At 47.8% G+C, this 17383-nt stretch overlaps 1 protein-coding gene across 3 annotated transcripts in view; it reads right to left on the bottom strand.

The window, feature by feature from the left end:
* Positions 1–17383, bottom strand: part of DHX30 (DExH-box helicase 30) — a 1582523-nt gene that overhangs the window by 85507 nt on the left and 1479633 nt on the right. The gene's annotated exons all lie outside the window — the stretch shown is intronic.

Genomic DNA, 17383 nt, shown 5'->3' with positions numbered 1-17383 from the left:
CACCAATAGCAACCGGCACACAATTTAATAACAGAAAAGGACGACTAAGTCCATACAAACTTTCAGTTTCCAGCCTCAAGACTATTGATAACCCTGTCAAGTCCTCCAACTTTCTGACATAATGAACCTTCATCAATTTACAGTTAATTATCTATTAACAACTCTAGAGCACCATCAAATGGAATCAATTTAATTATTCTTGTTATATGCGGCTGGCAATCATTGCTCGTTTAAGCAATGTCATCTATCCTTTATAGGAAATTCTATTGGAAAAAATGTTGCCCCTCAGATATCGCACAATGCCACTCTCAACATCGACTGTCCTTGTCGATCATTGCTCCTGGCACCCCCAACTAAGTCCATTGTACAGGCTAGCCAAGAGACTTTGAAACTGTTGATCAGTGAGGCGCAATCCAAAGCTTCAGGGTACTACTCCTTTTTTACTCAGTCAACCCATCCTCCTGCACTGTGCCCTTGCTTATCTTTGGAAGGAAGAAGACAGTCTTTGCAGTTCTTTCCCTTCACTTATAATGGGGGACCCGTTCCCTAATCAGCCCCGTTCCCCATTCCCCCGCACCCTCTTGAACCCGTAAGCTTGTTATTCGAATGTTTTCCCCCCAACCTCCCATCCAGTCATCATTTCTTTCACCCACATCCATTCTCAGTACAACAAAGCATTTGCAGCGCATTAGGCACAAGGTAAATTGCAGGAAAACATGAATTGTGACAATAACAAACACAGAGAAAACCTCACTAATAGAGATGACCCAAAATCAAAATGAAAATAGTTAACTGTTACAGTGACACTATTAAAAGGGGCAAAAGGGGCTACCGTCTCCTCTGCTAATTTCATGGGTCACTAGCTTTTCTCCAACCATTTACCCCTGTACCCACCAGGCTGGTACAGGGGTAAATGGTTGGAGAAAAGCTAGGCTGGTGGGTAGGTTGATGAGTAATTACAAGTTACTCAACGGAGTGACTTATGTACTCCTACTCCATAATCCCCTTTCCTCCATACTGTATAGGCATCGCTCGCGAGGGACTGGACCAGAACCTTTTCTCCAGAGAAAAATTGCCTTTCCCTTTAAATTTGGACGTGTGCAGGGGCATGGCCCCAGAAGCATGTGCTCCCTTGACTCAAACACCGGTGCCACACCTCAGTCCCCTTTGGCGCATTGGCTGCTTTAACCCACCTATGACTTTTGTATCTTTTTAAAGGGGGAGGAGGGTGGGAAGTATGGAGGAAAGGGGACTATGGACTAGGAGTATGTTAGTCACTCCGGTGTATAAATTATAAGTTACTCACCGTACTGACTAACGTACTCTTAAGTCCATAGTCCCCTTTCCTCCATACTGCAGGGGCGTCCCTTCCTAGGGACGGGAGACAGGACCCTTTTCACCAGAAAAATCTTCTTCCCCTTTAAATTTAGATCACAACTGAATCTAGCCCCAGGGTGGAGAGGAGACCCTCCTTAAGCAAATAGGTTCCTAATAACCGCCGTCCGAAAGCCGCATCAGACTTGGAGTCGGCATCCAAACAGTAATGCTTGCAGAAAGCCGAGGGGGAGGACCAAGTGGCCGCCCTGCTTATGACTTGCCAAGGGACATGACGCTGGAATGTGATGGCCGTTGCCTTGGCCCCGACTGCGTGGGCATGCATGTTGGCCGGGAGAGGCTTGTGCTGGCCCTCGTACGCTTCTTTGATGGCAGAGACCATCCATCGGGATATGGAAGCCTTAAAGGCCTGATAGCCTGTCCTCCAAAGTTACGAACAGAGTGTCCGACTTGCGGAAGCCCTTAGTCCTGTCCAAGTAGAATTTTAGGGCACGCCTGACATCCAGGCAGTGCAGTACTCTCTGTGCTTCGTCCTTCGGATCAGGAAAGAATGTCGGAAGGATCATTTCCTTGTTCAAGTGAAATGCCGATGGAACCTTGGGCAGAAATGCCGGGTGCGTCCGCATGACTACCTTGTCCTTGTGAAAGGTGGTATATGGTTCAGAGGCGACCAGCGCCTGCTGAATCACACGTACTCTGCGAGCCGAGGTAAGACTGACTAGTAAGGCCGTCTTGATGGTGACCAGCCTAATGTCCACGGACGCCATTGGCTCAAATGGCTTGTGCGCCAGGGCACCCAAGTCTATATTAAGGTCCCATACCGGGTGCGGTCTCTTGACGGGCGGGTAGAGCCTAGCAAGACCAGTCAGGTGCTTCTTGACGATAGGGTTGGAGGAGGAAAAGATGCCCTCCTCCAAGTTCCTGTAAGCCCCAATGGCTGCGAGGTATGTACGGCAGGTGTTGACCTGTACGCCCGAATGAGCGAGGTGCGCCGAAAAGGAGAGCATGTCGGCCAAATTGCAGGCCAAGGGGTCAATTCCGTTGGAGTCTGCCCAGTGGCAGAACCTGGTCCATTTGCCCTTGTACTGGGCCCTGGTGGCTTTGCTCCTGGTGCCCTGTATGATCTCCAGATTGGCCTGCGATAGGCTAAGGTGCCAAAGCATTACCTGCTCAGGTACCACGTTGTGAGGGCTCGTTTCACTGGCGCGGGGTGGATTATCCTGCCCCCTGCTGTGCCAGAAGATGTGTTGGGCCAGTCGGGAGGTGTATCAGAGGCACTTCCGAGAGGCTGAGGAGCTCCGAAAACCATGGTCTGGCCGGCCACCATGGACCAATCAGAATGATGCAGAGTCGGTGGGACTTCTTGATCTTGCAAATTACCCTGTGGATCAGGTGATGGGGCGGAAAGGCGTAAGTCTTCATGCCGGTCCACTGGAGTTGAAATGCGTTGCCCAGAGAGGCCCTGACCCTGCCAGGATGCGAACTGGGGGCACTTCTTGTACAAAAAAAGAGGAAAAAGGATCCAAACTGGAACCCTCCCGTCCCCTGTACACCGTAATGATGCGTCAATACGACGCCTTAATGTCAATTCAAGAGATTTATAATGGATATCCGCATTGCATACATTTTAATGGAAAAGAACAATTTTAGCTAAAGCTAATAATGCAGTCCATTCTTTGAATATAGAAAACAAGTGTTTTTTATTCCCAACGCAAAAGAAAGAGAAAATTCATTTCATTGAGGACGGCTGACGCGTTTCGAGAAGTATATTCTCTTCTTCATGAACCAGAGTTCATGTGTAAGAACTAGATGTAAAAGATGTAGAGAAAATAGAGAAAAGATCAATCAGGATAGTGTTGCTACCAAATCCCTTCCACAACCTATATAGTATTTATCATTATACAGTCAAATTCTGCCAGCAAAATGACACACAGTATCTCAACAATCATATTGTCACCAACGGAATCGTATTTAAATTAAAATAACACAGTTTTAGATTGAGTTATATCCAAAGCCACAGGCAACCAGAATCAAAGATGGCCAAATGGTCAATTCAAAGAGGAAAGTTCAGTGAGAATGGATGTTCTGAACAAAAAGGGCGGAAAAATGCTCACCATGATTCACCAAGTCCTTTGTGTTAGTGCATTAAGAGGTGACTCTGTGCGAACAGAGGGTTCACTTGGACAGTGAATACTGAAGTAGTTCAGCGTGGAGCGGTTGTCCAATGAGCTGCAATAGATAATTTGAGTGATCTATTGTCAGTATAGTTTCACTGAGTAATAGCCGGGTTGGTTTAAATCAAAAGGACAAACACTCACCCTGACAAGGTGAATGTCCGTCTACGGTCGTCTGAATCTTGTCAAATGGGCGCCGTGGACGGCGTGTGATTTTAGATCGAGTGCTGGTTAGAGCACAGTTGCAGGATCTGTGGGAACCCAAAGGTGAGCGCGTATATACAAAACAACGATTTGATTGCTAACTCTGTGAGCGCAATATAACTTACTATCAATCTAGCGAAGTGCGATCTCCAAAGCAGGCAACCTACACCCGGCGTGCAGTTATTATCCCGTGTGTATCGCGCAGTTCGGTCGTGGGTGCGCGTTCATTAGTGGAGATTGTTGCTAGGGGAAAGACGCTTCCCGCGAAGTAAAAGACCCTCATACATGCATTAGGCAGTCCGTATAGTGCGTGGTGCATCGAGATAGAAGACGGACTCGTGGTGGAGTTCATGTTAAGCACTTGTGCAACCCAGCGGCCATGTTTAAAGATGTAACCCAAACAGATACTGGGGAAAAGGTTTAGGGGGAGATCTGGATTTAACTAAAGTCAATATAAATCGGATCACCTAATGAGAGAGATCCAAATATAAAGGTTCCGGTTGGGTGGCTTTGTATTTACAAGCTGTACAAAGAGATTATAAGGCTGATATGGCAGATCCATATACATTGTGTAAACAGTTTCCACAGAGTGATGTAGTTCATATATTTAGAAACAGAGGGGCAATCGCTGTCTATATGATTACATAAATTGTTAGCTATCCTAATAGGGTTCCTAATGGGTAAAGAAAGTGCAGATACTTATAATGTGTAGTGGGCAGGGGTAGACTATACACATACAGAGCCTGATTGAAAAAAAGGAGAGATTGGACTTGAAAACCTCTTCATATGAAACATTTTAAAGAAAATTAATCTTTGAGACCCCTAGGGAGAAGTGTGTTTAATGAATGAATCCAGTATTTCTCTCTGCGGGAAAGTATTGATTGGTAGTCACCACCCCTATAGGGTTTTTTTTAACTACTTCTAGGACTTGAAATTTAATCTGAGCCACAGTGTGGTTGTTCTCCATAAAATGTCTCGAGAGGGGTGATTTCATGTTTTTGCACCTGATGTTTGATTTGTGGTCTGTAAGTCTTTCTTTGACGGATCTTGTAGTTTGCCCCGGTTCAGTGGTGAGTGGCTATCCGGCCGCCGGGGTGCTTGGCACGGGCAGTTCGACAACAAACCGGTCTGGGGTGCGAAGAAAGAAGGTAAACTGGTTGTGCACACCAGTCAGGGGAAGAAGCCTCTCCAGCCGGGAGATCTTCTCTGTCGTCGGGAAGTGGCGAGTCAGTTCCGCAGGGCTCCACCGGTGGTGTCGTCATGGTAGGTCGGCTCAGCTGCTCCCTCGTTGGATTCTCAGCTCCCGTGGCGACTTCTGAAGTTCCATTCCCAAAAGCCCTGCTTTTACGCAGCATACCCCCATTCACTCAGCCTAGCTGTCAATCAAACATGCTCACCACTTGGGCCAATCCCACAAGAGTGCGACTTGAATTACCAAGGTAACTCAGTCCAGGGTGCCTAAACCCCCTCCCACGCTCCCTGTGGTACCCAGACAGAGTGGCACCACTTTTGGAGGCTTCTGTGGAGAAGCCTGCCAAAAAGTGGAACAAAGGGCTCGACTTGGGTTGGAGTCACAGAAGAGAACACAAACGCCATTTTAGAATCGAGTCTTGGCAAAAAATACCAACCGGCGAATTAATATTAAATAAATAAACCGGCTCTATGTTCGAGGCTATGAGAATAAAATAATTAAAGTTGGTAGCCTCGAACAATGGGAAAATCCCATAGGGAAATATTCGCGGTCGAATATAAAAAGTAGTTTCCACTGCCACCAGCCAAAACTCGATCAGGGGGGACGGGGACGTGCCCCCTCGACTAACAGACCCCAGGGCAATCGAATTGCCCCGACCAGTACGTCCACAATATGATGGTTTGTACTGGTTTCTGTTAATAATATGGGACTAGTAAAGCCAATGGTGACTTTACATGCCCTGGGAGACAGTAGTCAGTCCCAGGGTATGGAGTCTATGGTGGGGTGTCACTATGACACCCCTGTGTTACAGCACAGAGGATGGTGTGTAACACACATAGTAAAACACATGAGACCCTATGGAGTAAAGGACCCCATAGCCCATAAAACACATTAACAGTCAAAGGAACACCATAAATCATGTCCAAGAGTGGGAGAAAAAGAGTCTCACTCTTGGCAGGAGAAAAAAACAAACTCCAGAAATCCAGCAAAGCTGCTGGGGGACTCACTAGGTTAGGAAAGACAGCCTAAAGAGAGAATTCTCCCTAACAATGGTGGCCTGCGGAGAGGGCGGGCGAAAGGGCTTGCCCGTCCATAGGTTGCAGTCCCTGGACCACCAAGTTAGGTCAGGGCGGAGAGATGGAGGAATGTGGATCCTTTTGGATTGAGAGCCCTGCTCCTGACTCCATAAGGCCGCGAAGTGCAGCTGAATCTTTCTCATCCTTAGTCTCGTGTGCGGAACGGCTAGCAGAACCGCCGCTAATAGACCCAGGAGATGTTGATACCACCATGCAGAGGTCACGTCTCTGCTGAGGAAGTGGACGGTGGTCCTCTTGATGGCCGAGATCTTGTCTTCCAATGGGAAGACCTTCTTGGAGCACGTGTCCCAAATGAGTCCCAGGAATGTCAGTCTGCGTAGGGACCAGCTGTGATATCTTGAGGATGAGCGAGAAGCCCAGGCCGTGCAGTGTGTTCATAAAGGCCTGGGAGGAGTGGTGAACCGCCTCCAGAGATGTAGCCCTAACAAGCCAGTCATCAAGGTATGGGTAGATGTGGCGGCCCTGCTCTCTGAGGAGGGCCGCTACCGCGTTCATGAGTCTGGTAAAGACCCCGGGGGCCGAGTTGAGGCCAAACGGGAGGACCATGTATTGGAAATGGTAGCCCATGATCCGGAACTGTAGGAAAGAACGATGGGGCTGCCAAATCGAGACGTGTAGGTACGTGTCCTTCAGGTCTAGGGAACACATCCAGTCTCCCTTGTCCAACGTCTCCGCTATAAAAGCTGGCGTAACCATCTTGAATTTTTGCAGGGGTATGGAGAGGTTGAAAAGGTCCAGCACAACTCTCAGGCCTGCCTGGTTCTGCTTCTGAATGGCGAAAATCCTGGAGTAGAAGTCAATGCCTCGAACTTCCTCCACTGCCTGGCTCTCTACGAGCGACCAGATCTCCGCCAAAAGAGTCGCTGTCCCAACCTGTGGAGGGGAGGAGGGAGGAGAGGCTGGGATGGGTAGGCGGTACCCTGTGGATACTACAGAGAGGATCCAGGGGTCCTCGAAGTTCTGGTGCCAGAAATGTGCATGGAGGGCAAGCCTGCCCACACTAGAGACACGTGGACCCGAAGGGGCGTGTCATGCTTTCTTTCCCTTGGAGGCTGAGGAGGGGGACTGGAAAAAGCCCTTACCCCCACCCCCTTTTTGTTGTTTGCGCCGGTTCTCAGACGGCGAGCGGTCCGGCCGCCTGGATCTGCGTTGCTGGAAGCCGCGGAACCCTCCATATGTACGACCCTTCTCCAAGTGCTGCTGAGATTGGCTGTAAGATTTGGGCGTGGTCTTTGTAAGGATGGATAAAGACTTTGCCGTTTGTGAGCTGTTCTTTTTGTCCAGCTCTTCATCTGTTGAGGAGTGGAAGAGGTCCCCCCTTGTTAGGGAGAATTCTCATTCTATCCCTTACCTATAGAGTCCCCCAGCAGCTTTGCTGGATTTGAAGGTTCTGATTTTACCTGCTAAGAGTGAGACTCTTTTTCCCACTCTTAGGCATTTTTGCTATGTGTGTTCTAGGCTATTTTTGTGTTTAATGCCTATGGGATTTTCTCTTCCCCCATAGGAACCATCTTTATTCACTTGTGGTACACAGCACCCTCAGTGCAGTAACACAGGGGTATCGTAGCGACCCCCAAACATAGACTCCATACCCTGGCACTGACTACTGTCTCTGTTAGGGAGAATTCTCCTTCTAGGGCTAATGTCCCTCACCTAGTGAGTCCTCCAGCAGCTTTGCTGGATTTCTGGAGTTTATTTTTTCCACCTGATAAGAGTGTACATTTTTTCCACTCTTACATGTGTTTTGGCCTATGTGTTTTTACTCATTGTGTGATCTTGGGCACTGGAGCACACCACTCCAGGTGCCCCTGTTCTTGTATGGGTTACACCGCACCCTCAGTGTAGTAACCAGGGTTGTCTTTAAGACTTGCCCCTGACTCCATTTTCACTGGGGCGGACTACTGTCCCCCAGAGAAAGGTAAAGTTGCCATTTACTTTACATAGTCATTTTCACCACAGACCCAGTAAACCCCATCTTACATGGAGTAATGGAAAGGGCTAATCTGTACCCCTTTTCTGTCTGTACCTCCCTGAGCATTGTTTCGCTCTTTTAACATTTAGACTTGGCTGGTGGCAGTGGTATCTAACCTAACTTTTCTACCACGATTATATTAGATAAACGTGGTACTGTTCTTGGCTATTATATTAGCCTGGAACATACACCCGCTTGACCAAATAGTCTTTCTTTTGGCTCCGGTTGGGTTTATTCGCCATTTCTTTTTGTTGAAGTCCTTCTTGTGTTTTACTTTGCGCGGCAAACTAGGTTCGCCTTCTTTGTTCACTGTCTTTTTGGCGGGCTTCTGCAGAGAAGCCCTCTTCAAGGCGCCTGGGTGTCTAGGTGGGCTGAATGTGAGGGAGGGGTGTAGTCACCCCCTGCACAGTGTATCCTAGGAAACCCAAGTCGCACTTTGCCATGATTGGCTGAGGTAGTTGTCCCGGCTCGACATCCCCCCTGCTGCGTGATTGACAGCCAGGCTGTGTGAATGGGGGTTTTGCGCATAAAAGGCAGGTCTCTAGGGCTAGAAGTCAGAGTCGCCTCTGGAACTACAAGGAACTGAAGAGAAGCGGAGAGAACGACGGCTGCTGCAACTAGCCCGTCCCGGTGAAGCCCTGCTGCAGTCCTGAGCTATCTACCCTTCGACGGCTTAGAGGAGATCCAGTCCAGAGTCTTCTTCCCTTGAGCCTGGTGGGGATAACCAGGTCATCTCCTTCAGCCAGAGATCTCCGCCTTGGATGAAATCGCTGCACACTGCTGTAGTGGTCCGGATAGCCACCTACTGAGCCTCTCCTGTTTTTAAGGAGCGCATCTTTTATTAGTTGTTGCTGCTGCCGGCTTCATCCCTGTGTGGTGCAGACCCCCTTCAGACGTCCTCCTTCACAACGAAGCTCCAGGAATCGTGGGTCTGCGGGAAACCAACAGGAACAACTGCCAGGGCTCCAGCTGCATCATGAGAATAAGTTACTGTGTTCTACTCCAGGAAACTGGGTGAATCCCTTTTCTTCATCTTCAAGGCTCGTCCTTGTCTTCCCTCCTTCTTATAACTTTTGCTTCCGAACATTGACAATATTCAAGTACTTTTGGGCTACGCTGAATCATGAACTGTCTAACGGTGTGATCTTCGGCAACAGGTCTCCGGTGACACTTAAACCTGGCTCCGACCCTTTGACTTTTGAATTCCTGTTTCTGAGTGTTTCTCGATACTGTCTGCCTAACCTAAATATTGCCTATGACTTGTGCCTCCAACTCCCTCTGGGTATCTCAGGTGCTAAGTGTGTTTTTGCCCCGGTAGCATTTCATTTCACAGACACGCGTTTGAGTAGACTGAACTGTCAAAAAGTGATCGCAACCGTATTCGCGGTAGCATGTTTTGTTCATAACACCGGTTCATTTAAACACAGGGTACTTACCTTGAGACATACTGTACAAAGTGAATTGGTTAGTTGTAGTATATTTAACGTGTGGTTTTGTTTAAAGTTTAATAGAAGTGTTGTGTTTATAACTGATGGTTTAAAAATAAATGTACTTATATTTTTTTACCTGAAACCTTGAGTCAGTGTTTGCTTGAGTCACAGTAATTGTGGTCCCTTTGTGTAATCTCTGTTACTGCTCATATACTCTTGAGATAAGCCTGGCTGCTCTGCTACTACTATAACTTAGTAGTACAGGCTTGTACCTAAGGTAAAACTTGTATTGCCACCTGTAGTCTTAATTGTGTGTAGTGTTCCCTAAGGGGACTGCACAGGATTCTGCCTAACACTGGTGTACAGCAGTGAGGATTTGGAAGTAGAATGATTACACTTAGAGTGCTGCTATTGCTTGGGTTCAACTAACCACAAGGCTAACACCACTAATTCTATTTTAACTGAGAAATAATGTCAAGTATGGAAAACTACACTGAAGAGAGTCTTTTACTCTATAATGCTGAGGTACTTAGAACCATGTGTAGAGATAAGAATCTCTCTGGTAAAGGAAAAAAGTCTGAATTGGTTGCAAAGTTAATGGGAAAAAGTCTGGAAAGTGGGTCAGAAGGGCCTACTACTCCAGCCAATGTGGATTTTGATGTTTCTGATTCTGAGAGTGTTAATTTAGAAGAAGTAGATGAGTCCTTGCTAGGAAACCCTACAACTCCTTTGCCTGCTCAGAATGCACAACCTTTGTCCACAGGGACCCACACAGGTCCTATACTTAAGTTAAGGCTCAGAGAAATTGAGCTGAATCATGAACTAGAAATGAAGAAACTGTCTCTAGAAAATGCTTCTCTCTCTCTGAGAGTCTTCTAGGTCTTCCAGCCCTAAGAGACCCCGTATGCCAAAGGAAACGATTGGTATGTATGAGACTAAACTTGATGTTTTGGATTGGTTAGCACTGTTTGAGTACAATCATGGGATTCAAGGTATCTCAGGGAATCATTTTATTCCTTGGCCTTTCTCTAGGCTTCCCCCTGTTGCAAGTGATGCTGTAATGGAGTTGGGGGAGGAGGATAAGCAGAATTATGAGTGTTTGAAACTAGCATTAATAGCTAGGTTTGGGAAGACCCCTTCCCAGTATCTTAAGAGGTTTAGAACCCTCAAAAAGCATGATGGTACCCCTTGGGCTACCTGGGTGTGACTGTTTGAAAAACTTAGATGGTTGGGTTAAGGGTTACAAAGTGAACACTTATCAAGGTTTGAGGAATCTTGTAATGTTGGAGTCTATTTTTGATGCCTGCTGCTCTCCTGAGTTTAGACAGCACTTGGCTGATTCAAAGGAGATAGATCCTAATAAATTTGCTAAGGCTGCTGACTTGTGGGTTGCCAACAGGGCTACACATAAGGATTCTGGGGCAACTCAGAAGAAGGAAGAGGGAAAGCAGTCCAAGAAAGACAACAAGGAGAATTCCAATAATTCCAATCCAAAAGAGGGCCACAAACATAACCAGGGTAAGCCACAAGGTAAACCGAATCAGGCTAGTGTACCACCTGGTTGCACACCAGATGGAGGTCAGAGCAAGCCTCCATTCCAGAGAGCATTTGGGAAATGCTTTGTTTGTGGATTGCCTGGCCATGTGAAAGGAGATCCCAAGTGTAAGGGTAAACCTTCAGGGATCAACACTGTCTCCTTAGCCTTCTCCCAGGTGGATGAAGTACCTATGACAAGTGGAAACTTTCAGCTACTAGCTGATGAGCCCATGAGAGTCTCAGCTAGTGTTTTAGTGTCCTTGGGTCTTTGGGAACAACAGAACTTAGATGTCTATAACTCAATCCCAGATAATACTAAAGAGTATTTATTACAAATATAGTTTTCTTGTGAATGGTCAGGAGACCCCTGCCATCAGAGACACTGGAGCCAGCATAACTGTGGTTGAAGAATGTTTTTTCAAGGTGGAGGATGTTGCGAAGGCACCCAAACACCTAACCAAGTTAGCTGGAGGCCCTGTGCAAATGGTTCCCCAGTTACCAGCTCTCATCCAGTGTAATGACATGACTGTCAGGATACCTGTAAGTGTGCAAAATAACGTACCTAGGAGGGTCCTGTTGGGTAATGACCTTAAAACTCTTGGAGTTGTGTCTAGTACCCCCGGCTCCCCAGTAGAAGGAAGCAGGAGCTTACAAGGTCTGCAAGGGAGAGAACCTTAAGAGGCTCTCCTGTGGACATGATAGAGGAAGCTATCACCCCAAGTCCATGTTAGGATACTTACCTCGGGGAAACGCTTCTGATCCTGGCCGTTTTACCCCAGATTCCGGCTGGCGGGTGGATTGGTTCCCCGACGCCCATCCGTGCTCGTTTCTAAGAGACGCGGATGCACGCCAGGGAAACCAGACCCTGGCAGCTTGGGCTTGCGTTTCAAGCCTCGTTCTGCTGTCAGGGGACGTCGGCGCGGTGCGGCATGCGCGTCAAGCCTCGGTTCCATGCCGAGGGCTTTTTATTGCGTTTGAGTACGGGAACAAATCGCGTCTTAACGCTGTTCGTTCCTGACTCGCCGCTGCGCTCTCCACCCTGATTTTCCCTGTTAAAGCTTGTAGCCTTGGTCTGGGTTCCCTGTTTTTGGTGTCCTGCCTGGTCTCCAGTCCTGAGCCCCTGTGGAGTCCAGTTTTTTCCCTCCTTGGATTCCCTGACCTCTGGTCTTTCTCCCAGCCCCGAGTTCCTTTGGGGCTCCTATTTCCCTAGGTTCCAGTCTCTCCCTTGGAGCCATCTCCCTTGGGTTCCCTTTCCTTGTCTCCTGGCCATCCCCTTCTGGCATCAGTTTCCCTTCTGTACCAGTTCACCTGAGGGTCCTGCCTTCTTGTACTTAATGTTCTCTGTTCCTCCTGTTTTGGTTCCCCCCACCATTCTCTGCCTGTGTCTTCCAGCCGGGGTACCAGCTCCTGTCTTCAGCTGTTTATCATCTGAGCTCCAGGATACTTCAGCGACTTCTTCTGGACAGAGTTCACTGGCTAGTTTCATCGTACCTTGGAGTATCCATCTTCAGTCTTCAGATCTGGACATTCCTGAATCATCTACCTTCCCTGTCAGTGCTTGCACTGTCCTGGCGTCATGATAAGCCGCAGGGAAGTGTCTCCGTGGCGTCCGGAGCGGATCCCCATCCATACCCGTTTTATCAGTGCTGGGTGGAGATTGCTTCCTTATGTCATCCTTTCATCATTTGACTTCCTGCAGCTACAGTCTGGCTTCTCCAGTTCGGCAGTCTTCAGGAAATACAGGTACGCAACGTCCACGTGACGTCCACCTTAACAGATTAAGACGCCTACCAACCAGTTCAGATACTGAGATGGAGGATGTGCAAGAATTAAAGGACGAGATCAGGGTGTTGCGCACTGAGATGACAGCATTACATCAAGAAAATCTCACTCTAAGTCAGATGGTAGCACAAGGAGCCGGGTCAAGTAGTGCTGTGGAAACTGCGATGGCTCAGAGCAGCCCAGTGAAATTCGATGGTGATCCTCGAAAGGTAGCTGAGTTTTGTAATCACTGCAGGATCCATTTCTTGTGCCGCCCTATGCACTTTAACCAGGACAAGGCCAAGATTGGATACATTTTGGGGAATCTGACTGGTAATGCATTGGCTTGGACTACCCCGTTCGTGGTGGCTAAGAGTCCAATCCTGGAGGATTTTGCTGCATTCGAGAAGGCTTTCCTAGAAGTATTCCAGTCACCGAATCTCGCTGCGATGGCCCAGAATCAGCTCATGGATTTGAGACAGGGATCAAGCGACATAATCACATATATCAGTCGTTTCCGTCAATTGGCCACAGACTCCCAATGGCCAGAAGTTACCCAAAGGACCCTTTTCTGAAGAGGACTGAGGGAGGAGTACAAGGACGAATTATTGCACATCCCTGAACCTGAGTCCCTACAAGCCCTACAAGAACAACTATTGCGTATCGACCATAGACTGGCGGAGAGACGGAGTGAGAAACGCTGACAGGAAAGATCGACTCCAAGGTTTATTCCCGCACCAGTCAGAACTCCAGGACCTTCTGAAACAGTTTCCGAACCCATGCAATTGGGAGCAATCAGGGGTCCTTTATCAGATGCTGAGAGGAAACGAATAAGGGATCTTCGGCTGTGTTTGTATTGTGGGGCGTCGGGCCATTACCTTAGTATTTGCCCTCTGCGGCCACTTCGAAGGTCGGAAAACTAAATGGACTGTCGTGTGTTGGGAAGGCAACGATGAGCCTATCCTCTTCCACAGTCCTTCCAGATTCCACACCAGTCCAGCAACCAATGCAACCAGCGGTTCTTATGGCCTTAAATATCAAGGTATCTTGGCCAGGCAAGGAAGCCATTGAGGTATTGGGGTTGTTGGATTGCGGCGCCTCTGGCAATTACATCGACGTTGATTTTGCCTTAAGGAATAGAATCCCTTTGTTGGAAAAGAATTGTGCGTCCATGGTAGAGGTAATAGATGAAACACCCTTATCTTCTGGCCCTGTCCATCAACATACTGGGGCTTTAAAGTTACAGATTGAAGGACATCTGGAAAGGATATCTTTGGATGTCATCAAGATCCCTTTGTACCCTATCATCTTGGGATTACCATGGTTATTGCACCATAATCCGAATATCAATTGGATTACTCGGACAGTAATGTTTTGTTCCGATCATTGTTTGTGGGAGTGTTGTGTTACTGAAGCCTCTTCAAAGACACTCTCTGTCTCCACCCAAACAGAGGGAGGTGTTACTCCCTGTCTTTATGCAGTAACTACAGTACCATATGAATATTCGGAGTTCCAAGGGGTCTTTTCGGAGCCAAAGGATATTCCGTTGCCGCCTCACAGAACATTTGATTGTTCCATCGATTTGCTCCCTGATTCAGTGATACCACATGGCAAGGTGTATTCTCCAACTACTCAGGAGAAGGAAGCTTTACAGGAGTATCTTGAGGATTGCCTTCAGAAAGGATATATTACTCCTTCCAACTCGCCTGCAGGTTTCCCTTTATTTTTTGTCAAGAAGAAGGAGGGGACTCTACGTCCATGTGTTGATTATAGGCAATTACATGATATAACTAGGAAGGACAGATATCCACTCCCTTTAATACGGACAATTATGGAGTCCTTACATGACGCCCGCATATTTACCAAGTTCGACCTGCGAGGCGCCTACCATTTGGTGCGCATAAAGCCTGGAGATGAATGGAAGACGGCATTCAAGACTCCTACAGGACATTACGAATATCGAGTTATGCCGTTTGGCTTGTGCAACGCCCCATCCGTCTTCCAACGGTTCATGGATCATATTTTTGCTGATCTCATCGGAATATCCTTCTGGGTTTATCTGGATGATATCCTGGTGTTCTCCAAGGATCTAGGAGACCATATTGTTCATGTGAAGGAGGTTCTCAGACGTTTGCAGCAAAATAATTTATACGCCAAAGCAGAAAAATGTCTTTTTCACCAAGAACACATTGAATTTCTGGGTTATGTAATCAACGCCTCAGGTGTACAGATGGATCCGGCTAAGATTTGTGCCATTCTGGAGTGGAAACATCCCAGTAATCTGCGGTCTCTCCAACGCTTCCTGGGTTTCATTAACTTTTATCGCCGCTTTATTCCATCTTTTTGACGTTTAACAGCACCTTTGTCCAGTTTAACTAGTACCAAGAAACCTTTTGTTTGGGGACCAGAAGCTGAGGCATCCTTTGAAATGCTTAAGAAGGCTTTTAGTACTTCGCCCATACTTCACCACCCAGAGGATGACAAACCCTACATTGTTGAAGCAGATGCTTCTGATTTCGCAGTTGGAGCGGTTTTGTTGCAGTATGATCCAAGTTTGGAAATGGACTTTCCCGTGGCTTATTATTCTAGGAAACTCTCTGCTAGTGAACGGAACTATCCAATTATCGAGAAGGAGCTCTTAGCCATCAAGACAGCTTTTGAAGAATGGCGACACCATCTCCTAGGGGGCCGTTTTCCAGTGGAGGTACGCACAGATCATCGTAACTTACAATATTTGCGTTCTCTACAGTGTAGAACTGCTCGACAGGCTCGGTGGGCCTTCTTCTTTTCACACTTCGACTTCAACATCACCTACATTCCCAGTTCCAGAAATGTGAAAGCAGATGCTTTATCCCGCTCTTTGAAAGATGACATCAAGCTGGAGGGACGGGACCAGCCTCTGTTGGCCCCGAAGCATTTTCATTTTGCTCTCGTACCCTATCTACAGAGAGTGGCACAGGAAACCATAGCTGATCCCAGAAGATCTGTATTGATCAAACTTCCTCAGATGAGAGAAAATGATGGATTGCTATTTTATCGAAGCAGATTGTATCTTCCCACTGAAGATCTCTGCAGGATCATTTTGCAAAGTTTCCATGATTCCAAGATTGGCGGTCACCGTGGTATTCGTAACACCCAAGAAGTAATCGCACGCCAATTCTGGTGGCCGGGATGAGCCACACAAGTCAAGCGTTACGTGGAGTGCTGTCCTGTTTGTGCTCAAGTCAAGAATCCACGTAAGAAACCCATCGGCTTGTTGCAACCTACTGAAGAACCACCATATCCTTGGCATACCATCACCACGGACTTTGTAGTTGACCTTCCACCTTCTGATGGGTACACCTGTATTATGGTGGTAATAGACTGTTTCACCAAGATGGCTCATTTTGTTCCTTTTGAAAGGATACCCACAGCCCTCCAGATGGCACAATCCTTCCTGTGTAACGTCTTTCGTCTGCATGGTCTTCCGGAAAAGATAATATCAGATTGTGGGTCTCAGTTTGTTTCATCCTTCTGGAGTCAGCTTTGCCAACATCTAGATGTTCATCGGGCCCTCAGCTCTGGCTATCGCCCACAAACCAATGGTCAAACCGAGAGAACGAATCAAACCATGGAAGGAACAAGTTACTTACCTGTAACTGTTGTTCTCCAGCATGGGTCTGGCATGGATTCACATGCTCATGAATATTCCCCGTCGTCAGGCTGGGAATCCTCGGTAAAGAAAAAACCAATATCAGTTTCGTTTCTGATCTGACTTTCGTAGTAATAACCAATCACTGGTCTCTGCGTCATACTGACCACAGCCAATGACTGCCCTCTACCTAAGCCCCACCTCTGGCAGCCATCTTCAGATTTGGAAGCACGTGAAGTGGCAGTATGACCAAGTGAAGAGCCGCAGAGGGGTAGGCGGGAGGGTTCGCATGTGAATCCATGCCAGACCCATGCTGGAGAACAACAGTTACAGGTAAGTAACTTGTTCCTTCTCTAGCATGGGGTCTGGCATGGATTCACATGCTCATGAATAAAGAATACATAGCAGTACACACATGCACAACCACGGGAGGTGGCAAAGGCTCAATATTAAGCATCACATCAAACTCAACATTAAGCATCTTACCTCCTCACCAGGCTCACCTCAGGCGAACAGGTTGCGCAGCACTGCTTGGCCGACCCTGGACTCCTCCCTGGAATCCCGGTCGACGCAGTAGAATTTCGTGAAGGTGTGCGTCGACCTCCACGTAGCAGCCCTGCATATGTCCAGCAGGGGCACACCAGAAAGGAACGCCGTGGTAGCTGCGATCGCTCTGGTGGAATGGGCTCTCGGACGGCCAGGCAGCGGTCGGTTTGCCAACCGGTGACAGTACATGATACAGCCGGAGAGCCATCTGGAAATGGAAGCCTTCGAGAGAGCCTTCCCCTGATTGACAGGTCCAAAGTTCACAAAGAGTTGTGACGTCTTCCGAAAACACTTTGTGCGGTCCACGTAGAACTTCAGCGCTCTAGCCACATCCAGCGAGTGCAAAGTCCTCTCAGCCGGCGACGAAGGCGACGAGAAGAACACAGGCAACACCAAGGGTTCGTTGAGATGGAAGTCCGACGGTACCTTGGGCATGAAGGAGGGGTGCGTCCTGAGCACTACCCTCGTGTCGTGAAAAGTCAAGTATGGGGCCTTGCAGGAAAGG

Source organism: Ambystoma mexicanum, chromosome 2p, assembly GCF_040938575.1.
Source record: "Ambystoma mexicanum isolate Mex_15411 chromosome 2p, UKY_AmexF1_1, whole genome shotgun sequence".
Taxonomy (NCBI): domain Eukaryota; kingdom Metazoa; phylum Chordata; class Amphibia; order Caudata; family Ambystomatidae; genus Ambystoma; species Ambystoma mexicanum.
This window is presented reverse-complemented; position numbering and strand designations above follow the sequence as displayed.